This window comes from Alexandromys fortis, unplaced genomic scaffold (genome assembly GCF_014885135.2).
Source record: "Alexandromys fortis isolate MF-2015 unplaced genomic scaffold, M_Fortis_MF-2015_v1.1 scaffold_77, whole genome shotgun sequence".
Classification (NCBI taxonomy): Eukaryota; Metazoa; Chordata; class Mammalia; order Rodentia; family Cricetidae; genus Alexandromys; species Alexandromys fortis.
Window position 1 is genome coordinate 7236649 of NW_026067967.1, and position 25864 is coordinate 7262512.

General features: G+C 51.4%; 1 long non-coding RNA gene across 2 annotated transcripts in view; it reads right to left on the reverse strand.

The window, feature by feature from the left end:
• LOC126509026 (uncharacterized) overlaps positions 1 to 25391 on the reverse strand; it is a 29255-nt gene extending 3864 nt beyond the window's left edge. The window contains exons 1-3 of one of the 2 annotated variants that reach the window (XR_007594031.1): positions 24075 to 25391; positions 8333 to 8525; positions 4434 to 5506 (exon numbers count right to left, since the gene is read on the reverse strand). This is a non-coding gene — a long non-coding RNA (uncharacterized lncRNA). Of the gene's footprint in view, positions 1 to 4433; positions 5507 to 8332; positions 8711 to 24074 lie in introns of those variants that run through there. The other variant, XR_007594030.1, reaches the window with a different exon arrangement.
• Positions 25392 to 25864: the final 473 nt, after the last annotated feature.

The window sequence follows — 25864 nt, forward strand, 5'->3', positions numbered from 1 at the left end:
GGACTTGACTTTCTTTCTTTCTCTCTCTCTCTCTCTCTCTCTCTCTCTCTCTCTCTCTCTCTCTCTCTCTCTCTCTCTCTCTCTCTCTTTCTTTCTTTTTTTTTTNTCTCTCTCTCTCTCTCTCTCTCTCTCTCTCTCTCTCTCTCTCTCTCTCTCTCTCTCTCTCTCTCTCTCTCTCTTTCTTTCTTTTTGAAACAGGGTTCTGGAGCCTGTCCTGGAACTAGCTTTTGTAGACCAGCCTGGCCTCGAACTCACAGAGATCCGCCTGCCTCTGCCTCCACAGTGCTGGGATTAAAGGTGTGCGCCACCACCACCCAGCAACACGAACAGACTATTCGTCAGCGCAGAACTTTTCAGATCACCTTCACTAAGGAAACCTCAGGTTGTGAAAAGATTTGAGCCATTCAGAGGAGGCAGTACTCTGTGTGGCATATTATCAGCCTCGCTGCCCAGCCTTCATCCTACATCTTTGATGCCACTTTTTGTAGGTCCTTCCTTGGGTCAAGTAGCTCTTACGTGTGTCCCTGGGTTTGCCCAGGTCATTCACTGATGGAAGCCTGTGAGAACTGTGTGGTATTGGGTGCTCCTATCTGGAGGCTCGGCACGGACATCATTGAGTATAGGAAGCTGGCAGGCTGAGCACTAGCAGAATTCTATAGGAATACTAGTTTCCCAAACATTCTCTTTAAACTACCGAGTGCTGACCGCGTTTAATTCAACCAGACCTGCCCCTGTGGTTTCCAGTAAAGTCTGGGAACAAGTTTGAAGCCGCTGAGAAATAACATTTGCTAAGAGATGGCCCTTTGAAAGTGGTGTTTACCAAGTAACTGAATAGCCCCAAATGTTTTTTAACTTTCTCTTGTTTCCTTCCTGGTGAAAACAGGGCTGTTACTTTGACCACCATCTCCCTAGGAGATAATATATTAATAACTGTGACATCTTGTATGCAAGGTCCATGAGTATGTAATGTCGCTTCCTGACACCAATGTTATCCACGTTACATTAAATTCTACGTGTGTGTGTGTGTGTGTGTGTGTGTGTGTGTGTGTGTGTGTGTGTAGGGCTTTAGTAAGTGGTTAACAGGCTATGTGATCCAGCAGTCTCTCAGATCAGGAATCCAGTAGCTTTTCAATCCTCAGGGCTGGATGTCTCAGCAGTCCCGATCTGGAGCTGGAGCCCTAGATGATTCCTGGAGAAATACTGGTTTCAGTCTCTATTGGGATCCTGAGAGGGTGGATTTGATACCGGCTGCAGCAACGAGATAAACTTGCCAGTGAGTGTGAGGGCAAGTGGGCAAAGGCAATATTTCCTCCTTCCACATCTTTATCTGCTCCAAATAATCTGATGAAGAAAACCCAGTAGTTTGGGATTTAGTTGATTCCAGATGTAGTCAAGTTGACAACCAGGATTGGCCATCAGATGGACACTGAGAGCTGGGAGGCGTCTTGGGGGCTATAAGGGCCGCTTTCTCCAGATCACACCCCTGCATGGTGACAGGCCAGGGGCGAGCAGAGGTGTCCTGTGGGTGCTGTGTTTTGTCATCCCGCACAGAAGAAAGACCGAATCATGTCTTGGCAGGTGAGCAGTGCCTACCCTTTCAACTCTTACTAATGTGAGCAGTAATCCTGGACGGGCGTCAGCTTTACAGGGAGAGATTTATTAAGCAGGCCAGGGTCTGGGGCTAGTGCTTGGCACACCGCTGGTCATGTTACCATAAAAGTTTTCTCTAAAAATACTTGATATTGATTGCATCTTTTTTTTAAGTGTGTGTGTGTGTGCGTGCGCGTGCATGCTTGTGCGTGAATACATGTACATGTTTTCTGCCAGGCCACCTTAGCCTTATTCCCCAGGTTGAAAGGTGAGTGCGCTATCTGCCCCTTCTGCAGCACCACAACGCAGGACAATCAGACGTGATAGGGAGTCCAGTCAAAGCAGGAACTCAGTTTATTACTATGAGCATCAGCTTTATAGGTTAAGTGACATCGTGTATGTGGGGGCACCTCCAACCAATGAGAGACAGCCAAGCCCTCCCTCTGGCTGGAGGAGCGTCCACCTAGATTTTGCTGTCTCATCTTCACTCAGTAGCTTTGAGACTATCCTTCAAACTCGAGCCAGGCTTTTCTCTGTCCTGTAGGCCTCGAGGTACAGGCCCTGAGATCATTTTGGCCCAACATTTTCCATAATGCTTCATGTTCTATAATAATACATGTTTTTCTCATCTTAGGAGACACTTTAATATTATTTATGACAACATTTTTCTTTAAAAATATTTGCTATTTTGGTTTCCTTAGTATACATCGTGCCAGCCATGACTCTGGGTGTGCTGTCTGCAAAGACCGCAGTCTAGAGGCAACATGCTTGCCTGCTCATTCTTCAAGCTCAGATGTCGACTATCGATCGCTCTCCCCAGGTACCACCCTTCCCGATGCCACCCTGGTCCACCATCTTTTGCTTATCCTGTCTGTCTGAGTTTCTTTTTCCGGTGTGGTTGGAACACAAGTGCTCCTCTCCACGGAGGCCCTGATCATGAGCGAGGGCCCCGTGTGAACTACTCTGTGCCCACCAGCGGCCTCATCTGCATGATTTTCTCAGGCTTCTCTCTCTCGTTCAGCCTATGCAGAGAAGGATGTTTATGGTGCCCCTTGAAAGCTTCTGGAAGAGCCCGTTCCTAGCATGGGAGAGGCCAAAGTTCAATACCCAGTATTACAAAAAGCCAAACACTGTGTCTGCAGGTTCCAGCCTCACTCTTAGCTTGCTTTTGGTATCATTCACCTTTTTGCTGTCTGAGTTTACCTCCACTAGGTCCGTGGTTTCAGTGGTTCTCAGACCGTGGCTCCCAGCTCCTTTGAGGGTTGCAGATCAGATATTGACGTTACAACTTGTAACTATCAAAATTATAGCTAATGAAGTAGCAGTGGAATAATTTTGTGGTTGGAGTCATCACAACACGAGGGACTGTATGAAAGGGTTGCAGCATTAGGGAGGTTGAGAGCCACGGCCACGTGCTCGCCAAACCAGGCTTCCTCCTCTCGAAATGGCTTCTCTACAAGGCCTAGACCCATGTCCTGTTCACGGTGGTTGTATCCCCAGCTGTCAGACCAAGCCAGGCAGGTACCAGCTGCCCTGTGCCCTTTCTAGTGATCGAACAAAGGGTATCTTAGTGCTAGTGGGGATGCAGAGTGGCTGGAGTTTCAGAAGCCAACCTGCAGCCTTGGAAATTTGCTCAGGTGTTGCCTATCAAGTCTGGTCAAGGGGTGCTCAGGAGAGGCTGAGCTTGAAGTCCCGCAGTGTGAACTGGTCAAGGTCACAAGGTGAATGGGGAAGTACCTGGCTTACAGTTTATAGACATATTTAGAAAATGACCCAGTCAAGCGTCGCGGTCACTGCTAATCATGATTAGTAATAAAGTCTGTGATTGGTAAAGTCTTTCTCCCAAAATGCTCCAAGATCTTAAGATGAGTCCCCTAGGCCCCGCCACACTAACGGCTCTGACACAGGACTCACCACCATCCCTGCTATTAAATACTTTCACATGTACCAACATCTTACTGCTTCCTTTCCGAGTCAAGTAATCCCTGCCTTGGGCTTTTCTTCCCTTCTCAGACCACAGCCCATACACTTTTCATTGCTCTCGTTAGAGCAGGCTGCTGTCTGAGCCCTTTAGCAGGGAAGGGTAACAGACCTGAAGCAGGCAAGTGAAAGCCATGTCCCTCTAAGTTATCTACCACACGGCGGCATTTCCCCCAGGATGGCAGCTTCTGTTCCCGCTTTGGAGTGCCCAGGAGGAGAGATCTAAGATCTCTAGCAATGGTTAAATTTCCTCTGCAGAGCGTGGGATTTATCCATGTGCTTAAATAAGAGAAACCTGGGATTGAATTCTACGGAGCCACACCCCCCAACAGTTAGAATCTTCTGTCCCTGGTATTCGTGTGCTCAATGCTCACATTTCGGAGGGACAGAATGTCCATCAACTGCTTCCTCTCTGCCAGGCAGTGTGAGAGGAGTTGATGGTATCAGCTCATTTGTGGCCCACAATGTAATGAGGTGGATATAACGTCCCTACAAGTCAACCATTTCAAGAGTTCACTTGCCTCAGGCCAGCATCTGTGCATAGCCAGAGGCCATGATCGGCAGTGTTGTGTGACCAGCCTCAGTCCCATCATGGGCCTTGAAAGTAGCACCACAGGGGGCTGGAGAGATGGCTCAGTGGTTAAGATCATTGCCTGCTCTTCCAAAGGTTCTGAGTTCAATTCCCAGCAACCACATGGTGGCTCACAACCATCTGTAATGAGGTCTGGTGCCCTCTTCTGGCCTGCAGACATACACACAGACAGAATATTGTATACATAATAAATAAATAAATATTTAAAGAAAGAAAAAAAAGAAAGTAGCACCATAGACCTCACGCCTGCTCAGTCCTCATAAGAGCTTCTTAGCTGGAGGTACTGTCCCTGGGAGACTTGCCAAATGCAGCCATGGGCCTGGGCCTCCTGCCTACTGTCTTCTATCCCTGTGGCTTTCTCGCATGCCCCTGTGCTAGTTGGAGGGGTCCAGTCTTAGCTGTGAAGACTTGGAGCACAGGCAGAGCATGCTGTATCAACAGTGCCTTCTGGGAGGAGAGCTGAGGCTCCTCATCCTTGGGGAGGCCTGGAGGAGGCTGCCAAGCCTTCCTGCTAAGGAGAGTAGGGGCAGGCCTGGGATTCTGAGCGAGGGGATCAGGGTTAGACAGCAACAGGAGGAAGCAGGCTTTCAGATGAAACCTGGGCTGAATGCTAACTAGAGGGCCTGGCTGTTGCTTTTCCTTACCGTGAAAACTACCCGAGGAAAATAAGGGACAGATTCATCTTGACTCTGAGTTTCAAAGGTTTTCAGCCTGTGGCTGGCTGGCTCTGCCATCCCTGGGCCCGAGTCAAGGAAGACATTGCAGAAGAGAGTGTGGAGGAGCAAAGCAGACAGAGTGCCAAGGGTTGTGGACGCATGTCCCCTTCAGGGACACACCCCCAGGGACTTCCTTCAACCACCTAAAGATGTTGCCACTTCCCAGTAGCCTGGTAGGCAATGGTCTAGTCGTGGATGGACCCACTGGGGTTTGTATTGTTTTGCTGGGATCAAATCTGGAGCCCAACCATACTATATCAGAGACTAGAACCTTGAGAAGAGTCATGCCAGGTGTGGCCAGCCTGACTGCTAACCCCTCTCTGGACCCCCGTCTCCTCATCTGCAAAGCAGGGGTGCATGTGCCGCACAATGAAGGAGAAAATGCCCAGCTGCTCATAGTGCTCTAGATAGAAACTTCTAGAAGGAGTTAGAAAAGGTGAGGTTCACAGCACCTGGAAGTCTTCCCGGATGTCTTCAGCAAGTCAGGATGTTGGCCGAGGTGGACAGCATGGTGGATAGGCACCAGAGCTTGGAGCAGGGAAAATATCACTGGTCTCCTCCTCCGTGTCTTCCTCCATTCGTGCCTTCAATCCTCATGGCTTGTGTCCCGACTCTGGATTCTAAGAAACTGTTGAGACATATTTTTGATTGAATAATAGTGTCCAGGGGAACTAGAAAGCAGTTCTACCACGCATTCACTGATGTTAAGTTGCATCTCAAATCCAAGACTGTTAAATCAAAGGGGGATGTGTATCTGAGGATGGAGAGAAATCCCCATCTACTGCTTTAGTGCTAGAAATATGGGATCCAAGGCCAGCATTCCAATTCCCATCCTTCCACGGACCAGCTTTGTTATTCCGGGCAGGAAACTGGATTGCTCTGATCAGCTCATTCTCAGATGGTCTGTAAAATGCCTGGGTTCAGGGGTAAGCAGTCAAGGCTGATTTGAATTTCAATAACCGTTCGTTTTGGAAAGAGATCTGCAGAAACGGTATTTATCTAACTAGAAGCTGCTGTGTTTTCCAAACGACTCTGCTTTCTGTCAGGATAGCATGAGAACAAGGATTCTCACCCAGGGGCTTGTTTACCCCTTGTGTTGTATTTGCCAGCGTCTAGGGACACTTTTGGTTCCCACAGCTATGGGGAGGGGAGGACTCCCAGCATCAAGGGACCACGGGCCAGGAGGTAACAGAGGGCAACAATGTATTCTACAATGCAAGGGAGCTTCAAATGTACAGGCTGGTATTAAAGCAAGGAGGGTAGACTAGGGCCCAGGTACACGGATTGGAACCCCGGCTGTGCATCTTCGGGCTGTTTCCTTGACCTCTGTTCCTCAGTGGCAATTGTTGAGAGGATTGACAATAGAGTTGTATGTGTTAGGAAAAAAACAAACAAGAGGGCTGTCAAGATGGCTCTGTCTGTGAACGCATTTCCAGCCCAGCCTGAGAGCCCGAGTGTGATCGCCAGGACCCACATGATGGAAAGAGAGCACCAGCATCCAAATATTGTCCTCTGACTTCACTTGTATGCTATGGTACATGTAAGTGTTCATGCCCATGCATGCTTCTGCCTTCTGCACACACACACACATACACACACACACACACACACACACACACACACACAATGTAACTTTAAAAAGTTCTGTGAGGGTCCAATGAAATCAAGGGTATGCTAGCACCATGGAAACAGTTAAAAGTCTCTCAAATACATTGTATCACTCTGACAGCCACAGACTCAATCCAGTAAGAGAATGTTCTGGGGTGAAGCCATTCTCTCCTGGGCCCGGCTGTAACTCAGCCGCAGGGATGGGAGGGAGAGGTGGGGTTCTCAGCAGCGTGTTCTGCCTCTTAAGTACATCCTCAGCTGTGTGTCGAGGACTCACTCAGGCTGTGCACTGTGTGTGAACTGAGCCTTGCTGTGCACACATACCACTTTCCCCAGAGGAGCACTTGGGAAGTCAGAGAGCAGGCCTGCTCTGTAAACTCGGGGAAAAACAGTGCTTTGCTCCAGCCTCGATTTTCTCAAGCATCTGATAAAGATGCTAGATTAGGAGACAGGACTCCAGTGCCTGCTCTAACCATGCAGGGCTGAAAGAATGTTGTCTTTCACGTTATAGTAATGAGCGTATATGTAGCAAGGACTGTGCCAAAAACGTTATACAAATAAACGCGTGTACTCCTCGGAAAAACCTCGTGGAACACTGAATATTATGGCTATGGGTTGATGTCACCAGGGCTCAGAGACCTTAAATAACTTACCCAAGAATGGGAAGAGCCAGACATACAGCGCTCCTAGCTGGGACGCTCAGCAGTGCCCCAAGCCAGAATGCCCCACGATCCTGGCAAGCCTAAGTGCTTAGTGCTTGTGGGGTTTGACGAGTGAATGCCAAGGGGAAATTGAAAGCTAGCGTGTTCATCTGAGCTCCGTGCATCCCTGCCTCTCACCCCTTCTCTCCCTTTGCCCGGCCTCCCAGTGCCCACTCACGCTTGCCAAGAGCTTGACACCCTCTCAGAGGCAAGAGAAGCTGCTCTTCAAGGGCATTTCATCAACAACTACAGATAACACCCTGCTCATAATTCTATCAGGCAGACCCACTCTGGGCCCAGCCCTTGAAGGGCTTGACGACACAGAGCTGATACATTCTGGTGCTTGATGTGAGGGGCTTAGTGTCTGCGGAATAATTGGGAAATGGCAGACTGGTAGAAATCTGGCTAGTTCCAGGCCACTGAGGGCAAAGCCAACCTCAGAGGGGAAGGGTTAGCAAAGCCAATCTCGGGGTTCAGGCTGTCCTGGAGGGGCAGATCTGGTGGGGTTCAGGCTGCCCTAGAGAGGTGGATCTGGTGGGGTTCAGGCTGCTCTGAAGGCAGGCCTAGTGGGGTTCAGGCTGCCCCGTAGAAGTGGGTCTGTGTTTTGTGTGGGCTGGGCCATAGCTTCCCTCCCAGTTCATCCTTCATCCAATGTCCTGATCCACACGAGAGAAAATGAAGGGATGTTTCCCCTCTAGCAGCTCAGAAAACAGCACCGGGGGGGGGGGGGGGGGGGGGGGGTTTTCCTTAACCCTCTCACCTGTCCAGCGAAAGGTCAAGGTGTCCCAGCCACAAGCTCCAGTTCCACAACCCTCCCCAGGGTCCGACACGTGTCTGTGTGTGTTAAGTTCACACCCAAGGAAACCAGAATATTGGTTCTCTCTCTCTCTCTCTCTCTCTCTCTCTCTCTCTCTCTCTCTCTCTCTCTCTCTCTCTCTGGAGTTAAGGAAGAGGGAGGAAATTAGCTGGTAGGAACTGGCTTCTGAGGAAATTGAAGGTCAGGCAGGTCAACTGGCCTCTCGCCAATTCACACCCACCCCACCCTCGAGGGACTGGCGGTGCTGGGTGTCCACTGAGTCTGGGTACAAGCATAGACAGTTCACTTTGCTCAGAGTCCCACCAGTGCCGTGGCCAGGCCAACTCACCTGTCGCTTCCATGCGTTGCCCAAGGGGACTATCTAAAAGTTAAGACCAGGCAGGGTACTTCCAGATCCATATCCAGAGGCCAGTGGTCTTCTGGGTGAAGCTTCAGATAGGAACAAGGCCCAAGGGAGAGCTTAGGAGAGAAGGACCTTCCCTCTGTCCCTGGGGACTGTCCATATGCTGGCACCCTCAGACCTGCAAGATTCAGGGTCCACGTGAGCGGAACTGGAGACGTTCTAACATTCTGCACACAGCATGAGCAAAGGTGGAGACACGAGGACACGTTCTCATCCTTTGTGGTGGAGCAGCGTTTCTGCCCACCAAACATCTCTCCGGTCAGGGACCTGAGGCACGCACCACAGGAAGTGACGTAGTGTAGGGTGTACGTGTACCGGAGGGAAGGCATTTGTGCTTTCCCCAGAATGCTCCTCCTCAGAGATGCTGCCTGCAAAGATGGTTCCAGTAGTAAACTTGAGAAGCACCAATATTTCAGTGCGTTCACAAGGCAGAAGCGCCACGGTAAAGGCCCCTCCACCCCCAGTTGTACGGCAAGGTACACACCTGTGCTGGCTAATTTTTATGTCAGATTCTTGAGGAGGGGGCTACTGAAACCACCCAGCTGGCCACAGGTGTCAGGAAACCCAAAGAAAGTTCAGGGAAAAGTGGGCTCATCAGCTAGATGATAGGGATTTTTGAGCAACTGAGGCTTCAGATGTCATGGAAGCTACATATCCTCCACAGAGTTTCGAGCCCTGGGTTGGGCCAGATTCTCACTCACCAAAGCAGCAGCCATCTTGACAGCTAAGCTCAGGATGTCAGACTGATCACCATGGGCCATCCCGGTGACCTCAGCAAGAAGGGCCCTGTCCCAGCCTTGCTTCCCGCTCTGTCAGATACAGCCTGCTAGAGTGAGACTCTGCTTTGTTGAGGCAATGGCATCTTTGCTTAAGATATCTCTTAAAGGTTTGTTTTTATCGTTACGTATATGAGTTTTGCCTGCTTTATTTATGTGTATCTTATGTATGGCTGGGGCCTGCAGAGGCTAGAAAAGGTGTCAGATCCCCTGGAACTGGAGTTAGGGGTAGTTGTGAGTCACCATATGGGTGCTGGGAACCAAGCCTAGGTCCTAAGCAAGAGCAGCAAGTATTCTTAACTGCTGTATCGTCTCTCCACCCCCTGCTGAAGATAATATTAAACAGAGCAGAGGATGTGATGCCTGGACCTCCTGTGCTACAAAACAAAAATAAAATGATCTTAAGATGAACTTTATTAGCCTTTCACACATTCGCCCAATACCACACCTTCGAGACATCTGGAACCTATAGTTCGCAGATCATCGTCTGGACTTGAGTCTCTCTGTTGTGGGTGAGAAGACTTAAAGGTCATTGCCCCTCTGCTCAGGAGAGGAATGGGCCCCTGACAAACTCCCCAGCACTCAGCGTAGGTGCCAGTAGGCTCCTTGAAGACTATTGCTTATAGGGCTGGAGAGATGGCCCTGCAGTTAAGAACACTTACTCTTCCAGAGGACTCAAATTCAATTCCCAGCACCCACTACAGGCAGCTCACAACCCCCTCCCTGTAACTCCAACTTTAGGGGCTCTGACACCTGCTTCTGGCCTCTGTGGGCACTGCGTGTGTGCGTGTACACACACACACACATACACACACACACTTTAAAATAATGAAAATTAGGCCTTTTTAAAAAGATTATCACTTATAACTGGTCATTTTACAGATTGGGTGGTGAAGGCCAGATCCTGAAGCTGCTTCTTCCTGGCCTCATTAATCAAAGAGGCTTTATGCAGTCAGCGGAGACTGGGCATGCCTGAGGAGAGGGAAGCGAGAAAGAGGCCAGCTGAGCAAGGCACTCCAGATGGAAAGAGATCTGTTTTGTAGAGGCCAAGTATCCCTCCCCAGCCCACCTGGCAGAGCCTCCCTAACCTCCCCTCCTGCCCCCACCCATTCTCTGCCAGAGCCAGGGTGTCAGCCTAAGCTTGGTGACAGCAGCCCTGAAGAGGTGTTGGGCGGCTCCATTGTAGCGGCTTTGGCCTCTTGCAGGAGCCCTGCCCTGCTGAGCTGTGTTCCTGCCAACCAGGGAATGCAGTCTGGCTTCTGAGAGGAAGTCTCCATGCAAGTAACTCAAACCATCCCCTGCAGCCCAGCACCAGCCCCGGACATCTGAAGGGCCTCATGGTGGGACCCCGAGCCGCTCTCAGGGCCAGGAGCGATTACCAGTGGACCTGCCAGCCTAGGGTTAGGCAGTATAGGGCTGACTGTTCCTAGAGCCCAGGTTCTTTCCCCAGATTGCTGTGTGACTTTGAGTGAGCCACCCCCCTCTCTGGGTCTCAGTTTTGACCCAAGGGAGGCTGACATTCCCCAAAAACTTGCCAACCGAGGGACTGACTGGGGTCTCCTGGGTCTACAGCATTCTTTTCAGAGTTCTGATCACTCTGCTATGTGATCAAGGCACAGGATGACCCAGTCCTCTCTGCACACCCTGGCCTTCAGGGTAGGAGGGTAGAGGGCTGGCTGTTGATTCTCAGCCTCTCTGGCAGCACATTCAGTGGCCGTATTCTGGGTGTGGCTTCCACTCCCAGATAACCAAGAACAACTGGATTTTCCTCAGTCCTGTCAGTGCAGGAAGCTTGGGCTGCATGTGAGACCTCTGCAGTGCTTTCAAAAACCAATGTGTGAGGGGGCTGTGGAGGAAGCTTTTGCACACGTCTCCCCTGGAAGTTGTTTTATTATACACATGAAGTAAGCTATGGAAACTTTACTACCATACCTTTCTGGATGACTATACTGTTCTTTGGATCATGGCTTCCTCATATGTGGGGAGCCAAGAAGCCTTGAGTAAATGTGTATTGTTTGACATGGGGCACAGCCATGTCGAGGACCCAGTGCCTCACTCAGTTCTGCTGGGGTAAGGCTCAGAGGGATAGAAAAGCCTTTCACTATTCTGAGTGTGGATGCTGACAGAGTATGCAGGTGCAAATGTCTTCAAACAATTGACCTATGCATGCAAAAACTTAGCCACTGCAGCTCCTGGGGGGCACAGCCTGAGCTGAGTGACTTGCACAAACCGACCAAAACAGATGAGCCCTCCGCCGTGCTACTGGATGTACATGCTGAGGTTCTGGGCTGCTGTGTAGTGGGCGTAACTCTATCAGGGCAGGCACAGCCCTCCTGACCCCAGTGCTTTGGGACACGTGTCTGTTCCTTCTTCATTCCCTCATCCCCCCAGTCAGGCCAAGTCCCAGCCACCCTTGCATTTTGGGATTAAATTTATTTTGAAATACCGAGGTGGTGGCTGTTAAGACTCACAGTACCCATGTCTAGTTGCTCAAAGCCACCTATAACTCCAGCTCCAGAGGATCTTCTGGCCTCTGCCTGCAAATGGTGCACAAACGCATTTTTTTTTAAGATGAAATCTTCTTGGAATGGTCTTTTTTTTTTTTTTTTTTTTTTTTGTTTGTTTGTTTTGGTTTTTCAAGACAGGGTTTCTCCATGTAGCCCTGGAACTCACTCTGTAGAACAGGCTGGCCTCAGACTCACAGAGATCCTCCTGCCTCTGCCTCCTGAGTGCTGGGATTAAAGGTGTGTCACTACCACCCAGCTTGGAATGTTCATGTTCTTAACAAAATTAAAAGAATTGATGACTTGTCGGTTACCATCTCTTTGGTTCAAACCCTAAAAGTTGGGAACCTTCTGGGTTAAATGATCTAATGTCCCATTTGGAGCCCTTGGGCCAGCATCTTCAGTGACGCACCAGCCAAGGGACACAGGCCTGGGCTTGGGACCCCACCCACCCCATCCCAGGGCGTGGGAAGAATCTGGCTCAAACATCCTTCCAGATGGAGACCTCGGCAAGCTGGACACTGGAAGCTGGACCATGGGGCAGTGAGTTAGACAGCTCTGAGTGGACAGACCAAGATGAGTCATTCTCTAACCCAGGATGCTCTAGAGCTGTTCCGTGATACCCTGATTTCCTACCTCCTCCTGCTTCCACCCTCCTCCAACAGACCTTAAGGACACCCATGAAACCTCCAGGGACCCCCATCACTACATCCTGTTTCCCCACACTCAATTCCCAGGCTACACCTCCCAGACCCAGAGGTCATTCTCTACTGTGTCAGCTCTACTGATACATGGGGACATCTTGGCACTTTGCTAGAAGGATCTGAGAGTTGTTCAAATCCTACTGCACACTGGGAGTGTAGGAGCCTCCACCACATGCATAGGACAATTTCTTGAGCATCTGCTTTGTACCAGAACCACGAGGCAGGGTGAGGCTAAGGCTAGTCATTCTGCTGACTAAGCGGCAAGGGTCATATTGTTCCATAAGTGTGTGCTTGGCACTTAGAAGCTGCTGATCACTCACACATGGGACAAATGAGCAGTTAATCTGTGCCGGAAGTCCTTAGAAGACTTCAGAGCACAGGATGGGAGGCTGGGAGAGCCCTAAACAGTCACTACACACTGAAACATGCTGAGACTGATGCCCCTGTAGCTGCTATGCAGGGAAGGAAAAATAACCCCGGAATATTACATGGCTACATTGTTGAAACGCTACATGGCTACAATGTTGGACCGCTACATGGCTACATTGTTGGAATGCTACATGGCTACATTGTTGGCCGCAGTGACTTGATCTGGTACTGCAAAGAGTTCTTGTAGCCAAAGTTGTGATGTGGCAGAGATGAGACCCAATAAATATCTCCTAGACGGTTGAAACGGGACACTCATAGTCGTAACAGTAGCTCCATACCTACCCAGCTTCAGAAGTACTCTGCAGGTGAATTCCAGAAGCATCTAAGGCAGTGTGGTCCTCAACCACTCCCCCTGCCCCAATCTGACCCATCCCAGCTGTAAATGCTCAAGGGACTTCTTGTGATGTCTTCTTGTCTCCCAAGCTCATATCTTTCCTGATCTGATTGGGCCAACCCAGTGGCAGATTCTGCCTGGCAATGAAATTGCCAGGTCCATTTCATTCATACATAGCATTTTCTAGCTACAGGGGTTCAGGGACATTGGTCCACAGACCATTCCCACAGCTCTGACAGAGCTAGAATTTGAGCTCAGCTTTGTCCCCTCCCTCCAGGCCCTCTGCCATCGCTGACTTTGAGGCACCCCGAAGAGGTCACCTTCTGTTGAGAAAAGGACACATGCTGAAGTCAGCCTAGACACAGGGAAGGCCCATAGATTTTGTCCCCACAAAATTGTTGGGTGTGATATGGAGGAAAAGGGACTTCATTCCTTGTGACTGGCCCAGGGTGGTGTTGCAGAGGGGCTGCTAAGCCCACCAGCCACTACCAGCCTGGCTTCTCTCACAGAGAACTTGCAGTGACTGGAAAAATAACCAGGGCTGGGGTAAACTTTGTGAGTCACTTTCACCAGATCTCCGGTGTTACAGGAACTGGTTGGTGGGTTGGATGCTATCTCTCTTTGAGGCAAGAGGGAGCCAGGATACAGAGGTTAACCTCACAGCTGCAAAGCTCTGGCTTCAGGACTCAAATCCTTTCCTTCCAAGGCCAGCCTGATTTCATCAAACTCAGCCCTTTACCAACTGAGCTGTTCCCAGGCCTCACCGCAATTGTTATTGGCGTATAAGTTTCATTATGATATCTTCACGTAGACAGACCTTCCCATGGCCCTCTCTTTTGCTCCTCCCCAGCTCCCCCGTTTCTCTCGTGGGCCCGACCCACTTTGCTGCTGCACTTTTTAGATTCTCAGGACGAGAGAAGACACTGTACTTGTCTTCCGTTGCTGATCATGATGGTTCCCAGGTCCATCCACTTTCCTACAGATAGGCTTCATTTTCCTTTATGGTTGAGTAATACCCCACTGTGCTCATCTGTTCACGGTTTCTTCATCCACCCATCCATGAGAGGGTGAGCTCATGGCTTGGCTGTTGCTACTGGTGTGACAGACACAGAAGTGAGAGGATTTTAATTATGCACCAGCTTTCAGTTCCCTTGGGTGTATACCCAGGAGGGGTAGAAACATCTGGATCCTGTGGCAGTTCTGTCTTTAGTTTTTCAGGAACCCCCAAACTGATTTCCGTAGTGGCTATGAGAATTTACATCCCCGTCAGTAGTAGATCACCTCACCCCATCCCCTCCAGTCTTTGTTAGTTGCTTTTTTGACGATAGCCATCCAAGGTGAGACGGATTCTCCGTGTAGTTTTGATTGATATTTTCCTGAGCACGTGTTTGTGTATTAATCGATTATCTGTTGTGCTCATCCAAGAGTCAGCTGCCCTCGATCTACAGGGATGCCAAAGACAGAGTGGACACAGCAGGCCCTTTTCTCTGGCTTTGGGATGCTTCAGTTTCCCGCCTGGGAAGTGAGCCCAGTTAGGATGTTACAGGCAGGGGTGCCTCTGCAACAGCCACCCACACAGAGAGTGCCACACCTGCCTCCCTGGAAGGCTTCTTCTGCCTTTATGGGTCAGCCAGTATAGGTGGGGCATGAAGAGGGGGGCTCTTTGCTTCCAGGCTGAGTCGGCCATCGAGGCGGGGGAGGGGAGAACCTGGGGAGACTGGGGGGAGGTTGGGTTCCACAAGCAACTAGCCACACACCCATCTCCCACTAAGTATAACCCAGGTGCAAGCTGTTTCCTGAGCTCCTACAGCTTCCAACCCTCCCCTCATGCCCTCGTTAGTGGGCCAGGGCTGAGGGTGGGGCAGTCAGGCACGGAAACCAGCTTTTCATTGCTCCTTCTGTCCTGACCACCAGAGGGGTGCCTGGGATCCAACAGGGAAGCCGGCCCCTGGGTGGGCAGCAGCGGGAAGCTTCCCCGTTCAACCCAGACTTCTTGATGACAGTTTCAAAAAGTTCCTAAAGATGGAAGAATTTGGGGGACAGAATATGCCAACACCTTCTGTCAGATGCATCAGTGAAGTGCTGGGCTTAAAAGTGGAGTAGGCAAGAAAGAGCCGGACCAGCCTGTGGCCTTGGAAAAGCTGCTGAAGTCTTGCCCTCCGGTCTTCTCTTTTAAAGACGGCCACTGTGGTGTGGGATGAGAGTGAGGACAGGAGGTGTGGTGTCGGGGCCAAGGGGGCAGCTGGCTTTTGAAGTTGATGGGCTGTGGGGCCAGAGAGAATGAAATGATGAGAACAGAGACCCTTCCCAGGAGGCAGCAAGGGCAGATGGGTGGTGCTGTCTTACCCAGTGCCCCTCCTGGAAAGAGCTGATGAGCTTAGAATCTTCGGAGAAGGAAACATTTTGTGTGCAGTGAGTCACCTGAAGAGGGACCAGAAGTGCTTCAGTCCGCAGGGACTTGGGTCCAAACAAGTGCCTGAACCTGGCGGGCTTTCCCAGATGGACAGTAGGTGGCGCTGGAGTTCTGCAATGCAGCCTTCTGGGCTAGGTTACCTGCCCTCACCTGGGAGTGGGGGAGGCCCCCTAACTCCAGTGCTTAGACTGAGAGGAAGGCTCAATTGTGGGGCCCAGTGCCCCTACTCCTGAAGCACGAAAATACTGTTTTAAAGCCTCTCGGGGTGTGTGTCTTGGGATGGGCCTCGGGCTGCTCCGGCCTAGACTCCTATTTCCCAGATGGGGAAACTAAGGCCTGGCGAGGAAGGGGCTGGCTGAGTCGCTGGATAGGTTGGTAAGACACAGATTCTAGCGTGCCAGAGGGGTGCTCCCTCTCCCACCCAGCCACTTCCTCCTTCTGAGTCTGTTTGCCTTCTTCCTGCCTTCTCTCCTTCCCTTCCCTAACCTTCTGCCTGGCTAGGGCAGAACTGCCCAGCCTTCTTTCAGGTCTCTGAGCTGTAGGTCTTTTACATGACTGTCCAAGTGTTCCCCCAACTCCAGGGGACTTTTCTACCCATTGATCTAACCATTAGCCTTCCCTGCTAAAGTCCCTGTCTTGTCCTGGTCACCACAGGTTGTTCAGCCTGCGACAGACACCCGCGTTCTCTTAGCATGCAGATCTGCCTAGGTCCCCTGCCCCTGAAATGTTCCCTGCATGGCCCTCTGGTCAAACTGCAGCTCAGCATCTGTGCCTTGGTGGGGGCCTCAGGGACATGGAAGGCTAGGTACACCTCCTGGGTTTCTCTGCCTGTGACGCTGTGACTGAGTGCCCTGTGTCTGTCTGCTTCGCTGGATGACTCAGAGCCTGCAGACAGAGGCCCTGATACCTGCTCCACCTCCATCCTCTGTCACAGGGCTCAGCACAGTCATTTTGGACAAGCAGGACTGTGGCGGTGCCTTGCCACTGCCCACCTCCAGCGGGCCAGGCTTTGTGCTTTCCCGTGCAGCCTCTGACAACCTGGTGAGAGCAGATTGTCTTGGCTTTCTTGACATGGAGACTTAAACCCCGCAGAGGAGCTGGGAGTTCGCTGGCACCACAGGGCAGTGTATGATGAAGGATGCTCCGCACATTGGCTGGTACTGCAAAGCCTGGGGACATGAGCTCGTCCCAGGATGAGCGTGCAGACAGTGCTGGGAGCCTTCCCCAAGTGTACCCTCCTTCTAGATGAACATCTTTGAGGGAATATGTGGGGAAGGACATCCTAAGATTGCTTGTGAAGAGAGATATCAGTTTGGTATGCCCAACATGGTGCCCACCTGCTGCCAGCCAGCATCATACCTCGTGGTGAGGTCATCCTCTCTGGAAGGCTTCCCCAGTGGCTCCCACAGGTCCTGGCCACAGCTGCTTGATGCAGCCAAGGGGTCTAACCACATCCAAGAGGCAAATGCTTCATGATCAGGATGAGGTACCTCTATCTACCTCCACCCTGCCCTGCTTGGTGGGACTCTCTGCTCACTGTTGCCCAGCTGTGGGATATGCAAGGCGAGCTCCCTGCTCATTTCCCAGTGAGAAAAATCAGATCGACTCTTGGGACGGTGCCACCAACTTGCCTCGGGCGACGTGAGAGGAAAACCATCATCCCACTGCAGGTGGGAAGTCAGGTAAGTCTTGGCTCGCCCTGTGGTCTCTCTGCCTGATTTCTGCTCCTCCTCTGGCCCTGTCTCATCCTTGAACCAGTTGCTGCCTATCAGGAAATACACACAGAGGGCACCGGGACACATACATGTAGAGACCTCCCTATCCTCACGGCTGCTTTCATGTAGTGTGGGTGTCTTTGTTCTCCCTGATCTACGGAGATCCCCAACTGCACACTTATTACTGGGGAATCCATTCTTGAATGAAACTTGGAGTCCACGTTCAATCCTTTCCCCAAATCTTCATGCATGCCCATAGGGAAAGCAAATTCACCCATAATCTCTTCCTAGAGTGTTTGTGATGGGGGAAATAACTCCCTCATAATAGGATTTGATTGACACTTGTCTAGTGATTGAGTGGACTGGTCCTCAGAGGCCAGAGCATGACATGGCCTGCCCTTCCCTGTGCCCTGCACTGGCCCTCCCTAACATTACAGTATGCTGAAGTGGCTGCTGAGACGGAGTAGGAGGTACCCTCACCCCCAGGCACGAGGCCAGCATGTGTTCTCTTCACAGCTTGCAGGGCTATCATCTCCTCACCTGTCCCACAGGGTACACCCACTGGGACACAGGATAGGTGGGGACACAGCACCTCTGTGCTGCCTGCGCTGAGAACGCTTTTCTGCCGACATAGACTCTTCCAAAAGGCCTCTCAGCATCCCAGCCTTTAGTGGGCTACCTTGGGGCTCCCCCAGCCCTTCTGGGCTGTTGTATCATAATTCCGTGTTGTCTGTGAGGTACACTCTATAGGAATCCATTCAGGAGGGGGGTAGTCCTTATGGCTGAGTTACTTCTTAGAGGCTCACCTCCCAGTGCTGTGCAGTGGGTACAAGTGCCTATTGCTCACTGCAGAGGATGCATTCCAACCATAACGAGGGGCTAGAAACTGTAGTTTAGCTGTTAAGGTGTTTGCTTAGCATGGATGAAACCCTGAGTTTGATCCCCAGTACTGCATAGATGGGGTCCGGCTGGCCACATCTACAATCCCACCATTTAGGAGTTACAGGGGGATGGGCGGTTTGAGACCACCCTCAGCTACACAGGGAGTTTGAGGCCAGTCTGGGATATGTAAGATAGCATCAGGGAGGGGACTCTGGGGCCTCCTACTGGAGCTTCACAGCCCCAGAACTGCCCTCACTTGACTTCAGTGATATCCCTGGCCCCATGCCCTTCAGAGACATGGTCGGGTCCTGGCTGAGAGCCAGCAGATAATGTCAGCCCTATGTTTTAAGGGGCAAGACAGGTAGGGCTGAGCTGGGCCCCGCCATTCCCAGGACACGGATTAGACAAACTAAACAACAAAGCACAACAAAACACCAACACCCAGTCATAGTCACGGTTTCCCAAGCGCTTTCCTGAAATCTTTATGCACATTGCTGGGTTCTCACCACTCTGTGAGGGCACACCACTTGCCAGCCTGGTTGAAAGACGGGACGCCGGGAGTCTAAGCACTATGGTGAATCGAATGGTAAAAGCGGTGGGAACCGGATGAGAGGAAAAGAACTGGAGAGCAATTTGAAGTGTGACCTGCCCCCCACCCCCACCCCCCAGAGCCTTTGCAGTCCTCATGCGAGGGTAAAGAGGAAGGGTATCTGTCTGTGTCCCTATCCCCGTCACCATTGGCAGAAGACAGGTTAAGGCTGTCTGGATACAGAGCTGGTCGTAAATGACGGTTTTTCTGCTGAGCCACGGGTGCGGAGCGGAGAACCGCCCACCTCCCAACCACTCCGTGGGCCGCGGTAAGAGAGCACAGAAGGTTGCATTGTGGGTAATGAGGCTGGAGTCCTGAGATCCAGCCTGTAGGAGAATTTCTCTGAAGGCTTAAGCCTGGGCCTCTCCGTGAGATGGAGGCGTAAAAGGAAGGAGCTGTTTGAACGTTTCCTGACTTGGTGTCTCTAGAGCTGAGTTCTGAAGCTGTTTGTCTTGGTACAGCTAATGTGCACCCTGATGGATTTTTGAGTCATTTTTGTACGGACACAATTTGCACAGCAACCCATTGCTGAAGGGAAGACTGAGGCCAAAGTAATCCCCAGCGGAAGAGACCACGGTGCGCAGACTCCGAGTAGGAGACAAGTCTGGAGAAGAGAAAGGGCCTAAACTAAGCTCCCAAGTCCCTTCCTACTCCTTTCAGTTTCCCGGATACTTCCTCTGAGTCGGAGCCAGGGTCCTGTACGCTCTGAATTAGGGAGACTGGGACTTTGCTGCTCGCTGGAAGAGGTTCCGATTGTTCCTGCCGCCTGTCACTTTGCTCATCTATTGATGACTGTTCCAATAGCTGTGGTGTAGTTCAGATTCTGAGGTCAGCTCAGACCCAGGAGCAGGAATCGGACAAGAACTGGCAGTGTTGGGCATCGTGGTTGCAAAGCTTTAATCCCAGCACTGGGGAGGCAGAGGGAGATGGAGCTCTGTGAGTTCGAGGGCAGAGTGGTTTACATAGTGAGCTCCAGGCCAGATAACAACAACAACAACAACAACAACAACAACAACAACAACAACAACAACAATAATAATAATAATAATAATAATAATAATAAACTGGTGCTATCTCAGTATCTGGGGTTGAGGGGCAGACCGCTCAGGAAATCCTCTACCTCCCCTAGGCCTTTACAACCAGCACCCTTTCTGAGGAGTTGCCTGGGATGGAGGAGCAGGCCCCAAGGTGGGTGTGCTATGCGTTCATGTCTTCATGCATGAGCTCCTGCTTCTATCCTCAGGCTCGGGTCCCCAGGTTCCCCCACCTTAGATTTGGGCTCAACTAGCTGGTTCGTGGTGCCTGATGACTTAATGAGCTTGACATCAGGCTATGCACAATTGCACCATAATTTATGCAAATCAAATCATAACACATCAAGTTGGGCACCTTGCAATCCCTCAGTTCTCAGGTGCCCCCAACCCCAGGATCAAGGCTCCGTGGGAACCACACCAGCCCACGCCCTTCTGCAGCTCTGGAATTACAACACGTGTGTGCCTTGGCCTCAGCCATTACAGCTGCAGATGACTCCCTACCCTGTCCTACCTGAGTCTCACAATGTGTGAGCATGTAGGGAGTGCTTACTGCATGCCATTGTGTCCTCATCATTTGCTAGTTCCTCTAACCCTTCCAGAGGCTCTGCTAACCGTTAGGAGAGTCTGTTTCACAGGTGAGAACTGAATAACTCGATTCTGAAGTGAGAAGCCAGGGCATATTTTTTTCAGGAGGGCAAACTGAGGCACAGAGCAGAGAGAAAAGACTTTCCCCAAAAGTTCCTAGTAATTTGGGGTTCACCTGGGTTTCCTGGGGCGTCTATAGCCGTCCTTTGGCTCGGCAAAGGCCTGAATGTCACTTCATCTTGTACTTGTGTGGCTGAGCATATGTGTACTTTGGGGGGTTGGTGGGGTGTGGGCTGGGGCCTCATTCTGGGAAAAGTCAGGGGAAGCAGCCAACGCTGGAGCTATTTTAAGTTTTCCCCTGCTGGCCCTGCTCCCTGCACAACCCCTCTGCCGGAGCCAGGCTGCAGTGGCCCAGGGTCTCCGCCAAGTGTGGAGAGGTTTGTTCCGTGAGCAGAGGGAAGTCTTGGCTAGGGACACTTCACACCCAATGAATTACTTCAACGCTAGATTAGACTTGCAGGCTCAGAGCAAAGTGATAATAGGGCCCAATTAAATTAATTTATATGGACTCTGTGATTTGGCCCCTCCTGCAGCCTGTGGTGGGCTGGCTGACCTGCCACACCTTGGCCCCCTAGTCTGGCCCACACTGGGAGTTGTAGCTAATGCTGGGGAGCTGTGTGTGGAGGCTACTGGGCTCTTGGGTGGGGAAATCTGTCCCCAAGCAACAGGGACCAAGGCTTGTTGTTTTGTTTTTGATTTGTATCATGTGCAGAAGAAAATGGCCCCAATTAGAGACCGCAGGATGCTAACTTCTGGTTAGAGAAGGCTGGGACTAGACAAACAGGACTCCCAAGATCCTAGAGTAGGACCTGGATGAGATCTGGGGTGGCCTTTGGCTGGGCATGGCCCAGTATTTGTGTTTTGTGATTGCAGGCCTTTGTGGTGAGCGGATGGGTGCAGACAGAACAAGGTACCCGAGCATTGGCTTGGCTCTGTCACAGCAAACTGTGAGGGAATTCAGGGGGAAACCTGTTTCTTGCACAAGAGACCCAAAACCTAGCCTGGCTCAGCATACCACACCTCTCCTGCCCCAACTTCTGCTTCCTTTCCTCCTGTCCATCTTGACTCCACCCTGTATCCTGGGATGCTCCAAACACACCCACATCCCTGGCTGGGTGAGCTCCTCGATGGGTATACCCTCCTGATCTTTCAACACGTTGGTCCACCGTCTAGATTCTTCCTCTCCCACTTCCCTGTGATCTCATTCTACCCCGGCCTTCATCCCTCTGAACACAGGGTCCGCCCTCAGCATCTGTCTCACGAGGAGGCCTGTAGCAGATCTGAGACCTCAGGGCCACATATCCAGACAGCCTGAACCAGGGAAGGTTAGGTTAGGTGTTGCTTGCAGCTCTCCTAGCTGGCTTAGGTGAATGCTCCAAAGCCGGTGTAGGTTGTACTGCAGGAGAACAAGGTGTGTCTCATTTCCTACCCATTTCAGGTCTAGCCTGGGGCAGTTCCCTTTCCTCCCTTTTACTTCTCCATTTTGCATAAAGCTGACTTTGGAGTCGGGGACCCATTTGGCTTCTCCTGCGTCTGGCGCTTGTGGATCCCACAAACTCTGGTATAAGTCAGTGCAACTCCAATCGAGGCATTGGCACTGGCCTCCGAGAACTGTGGGGCTGAGGAGTAAGGCGGAGGTCTCTGGTAGCCACTGCAGGCATCCTGCTCCCCCAGGAGCTGGACTTTCTTGATGTTTTCTCAAGGGGCTCACCCTGCAGCCTTGAATCCCCGGCTTGCTGTGTTGCAACCACTCTCTCCTGTTGCTGCACACTGCAGACTGCTGTCTACCGTACTGGGATCCTCTGCCAGGCTTGCCCGTCTGTGGGCCAAGCGGGGCAGGAGGGCAGTCTCCTTCCCTCCCTGATGACCCCTGGTTGTTCCTCTAGATCCCAGGATTTGAGTTCTATTTTCAGAAGTCAGGGAGCCCAGGACATGGCCTTCTCAGATTGGAGTGCCTGTGACATCACACCTGCAGCCCACTTAGTCAGGGTCTGTTTTCTCAGGCCAGGCCCGGCCTTTCCCCAGCATGAACAACGCACTTTGTCTCTGACTTTCCAGTAAGTTGGGGACTAGGCAGGGCAGCAGGGCCAGCCATGGAAAATCGCCTCCCACTCCCAGCATAGAGGACTTTTTTGGGGGTTGTAAATTCGTGGCGGAAGCTGAGGGCTAATGCCTGTTTCAGGCAGCCTTTGAACCTCAGGCTGATACTCAGTACCCACCAGGGGCCTTTCCTCCTGCCAGCGGAGAGCAGGCCCTCAGTTTGGAATATAAGAGGCCTCTGTGGGGAGGCAGAAGCCTCAGCAACTCCCCCTGACCTCTGGCTCACCTCTCCAAAGTCCCAGGTCTGAGACCACTGCAGGGTAACCAGCTTGAGGGGCCAGCAGGGGCTACCACAGGCCTCTTCTTCACTTACTTTTCTTGATCGGGACCATCTAGTGTTAGGGAAACTTGTTGCTTAGATCCTGACCTCCAGTCTGTTTTCCCTGGGACTCAGTTTCTCCTTCTGCAACAGCAGGGGATTAGATGAGGCTGCCATTGAGTTTCACTGGTGATCCAGTTTGCCTGGTGTTCACATGCCTTCCTGAGTCAAGTCTTTGTGCCAATGTTGGGGTCGAAAGAGACATCAGAGCTAGGCTAGAGGTGGGGAAACCAGATAAACCTGCCCACCCTGGAGGTCTGTAGTCAGGGAGAGCTGAGTCAAGGACAGGATGTCCCAAGGACTCAAATGCCAAGTACCTATTGGGGGACAACAGAAAGTGAGCCCATGAGTGGGGGCATGTATGACGCAGTGATGAGAACACATACCCTTCAGGAGGAGGTTTCCATCCCCAGCCATGAAGGGAGGACTCTCTGGGCACCTAGAGCCTCAGGCAAAAGCAGAGGCTCTCAGAAGATGAGGCTCAGGGAGGAGGGGACAGGGTGGCAGAAGCAGGAAAGAAGAGAGAGCTCTCTCTTCCAAAGGTCCTGAGTTCAATTCCCAGCAACCACATGGTGGCTCACAACCATCTGTAATGGGGTCTGGTGCCCTCTTCTGGCCTTCAGGCATACACACAGACAGAATATTGTATACATAATAAATAAATATTAAAAAAAAAAAAAAAGAAGAAGAGAGAGCTCTGTGGTGTCAGAGATGCAAAGCCAACTCTCAGCTTGCTTTGGCTCCCTGTCGGGGGTTGAGGGAGCTGCCCGGCATGGATTTGTAGCCTAGGATTTGTAGAAACAAAGGGTAAGTCAGCGTTGTGAGAATGAAATGAAGAAGGATGTGTGACGGGTGTTCCCGGGATGTCACAAATGAACAGACCTTCCTATCAGCTCAAATCTTTTTTTTCAGGGGAGGGCAGGATCTCTTTATATAACCCTGATTGTTCCAGAACTCACTGAGAAGACCAGGCTGGCCCTGAAGTCACAGAGATCCACCTACCTCTGCCTCTGCTAGGATTAAAGGTATACACCATCACACTCAGCTTCAGCCTACGAGGAAGGAACTGCCAGGAGGACTCTAGACTGTACCAACAGAAGCTCCACAGAGAGGATTTCAGGCCGGTAACTGCCCCAAACACACGTGTCCTCTGCTGCAGAATGCTTCTAGAGATTTGAACCCAGGACCCAGGCCCTTTGCATTCATTCACTTTTTGAGCTTACCTGACTTAGCAATCTTACGTGGTCTAGGTCCCAGCTTCCTGGCCACCTCTTCTGGAGATCTTCAACGTTCTGTTCCTATACTGGTCATCACTCTCTGGAAATCTAGTTGATATAAAATAGGTTGAGAATATCCTCTCCCCGGATTTGGGTACAGTATCTCTGTAGATGTGGCCCAAGGGATGAGCGATTGCTTGGCATCTCGTCTTCCCCTCAGCTGAGGCAGGGAAATCCTTCCCACCTTAGCTGGATGCCCTCAGACAATGTAAGAATTATAGAAGCAAGAACATTCCTGGGAAGCTATAAATCCTCGGGAAGAAGAATGAATGAAGTGTCTGGCTTTTGGCTCAGGCCAGCCCTGAGATGAAAACTCTGGGGAGTCAGGTGGTACAAGGGGGGGACCCTCCGGGTTGGAGGTGGTTGTTAGAGTTTTGCTTTGAGAGTTCAAACTATTTCCGGTCTCTCCATTCATCACTGCTCCCTGCTGGTAGCCTTCTGCGTCCAGAATCCATCTTACTGAAGAGCAGAACAGCGGGGTCGATTGACGAATAGCGTTGAAGATTGTTAGCAGCAGAAGGGCCTCTGCAGAGAGTCTAGCCGACCTTCTCACTACAGAGGGAGGTGGGCACTGGTCCCTAAATTAACAAGTCAGGCTGCCCTCGTGGAAGGCTGTTGCCCGTGTGGAAGAGGGCCATGTTGGGTGCAGAAAGCCTCTGCTCCAGGGGGATGTCTAGTGTGGCCCACCTGCAGTCTCGACGTCACCCCCCCCACACACACACCCCTCAGGCAGCCTGAGAGTGATGGCAAGCCTTCCGCTAAAAATGAGAACCTTCAGTTCAGTTTCTGGCTTCCACTCTGCTCCTGCTCCCTGGGAGATCTTGGTGCCCCTAGACCCTTCCTCGGTTTCCCCATTTAAGAAACGACGGTGCCAACCAGATCTAGCCGGAGCCCTTGCCTGTTTTCGTCTGGAAGCTCCCGCAGAGGGAGGGGTCAGAGTTCGCCACTTCCTGCCCTGGCACGCGGCAAGATCCTCCGTCCAATCCCAAGGTCCCAGGCTTGCCCTCGGGGGAGGAATTGTTGTGATTTAAGGTTCCAGATTTCCTGGGCTATTAGTGTCATGATACTTTATATCTGGGCCTTGATAGCTTTTTAATTAAAAACGAATCCCTCCCAATCCCTGGGTTTATGTCCATCTCCAGGAGCCTGCAGGGGTCCGGCTGTCTGGTGGTTCACATTGCTCTGCTTTCTGCTCTTTATTCTTCCTGTTGATTCTGTCTTCCCCTGTTTTTGGAAGAGAAGGGCCTGGAAGTCTTTGTGGACACCTTCTCTGCTTCAGATCCCACACTTGCTCCCCCCTTCCCCCATAGCCCTGGCTTTCCTGGAACTCACTCTGTAGCCCAGGCTGGCCTTTGAGCCCACAGAGATCATCCTGCCTCTGCCTCCTGAGTACTGGGATTCAGGGTGGGCACCTCCACCACCCTGCCCTACACTCACATTTTAAGACATCTGTGCAAAACAGAGACAAAGTGCAGGCTCCAAACCGATCCGGATAACGACAGTCGTTCCCAGCCAAGTACGAAGGTGGCTGGAGCTGAAAGTCCTCCGTGGGCAAGGACTGTGGGGGTTGTATGTCTTCTTTACAGGTTAAGTCATCTGGAGATTTGGGTTGGGAGGAGAGGAGAGGGGCCACAGGGTTAACACGGACACTCTGCTATATTTAGCCAGGACCAGGCTAGGACATTGGCTGCTGTCAAGGACGGTAGAGAAGGCTGAGGATGTGGGTGGGGAGAAAA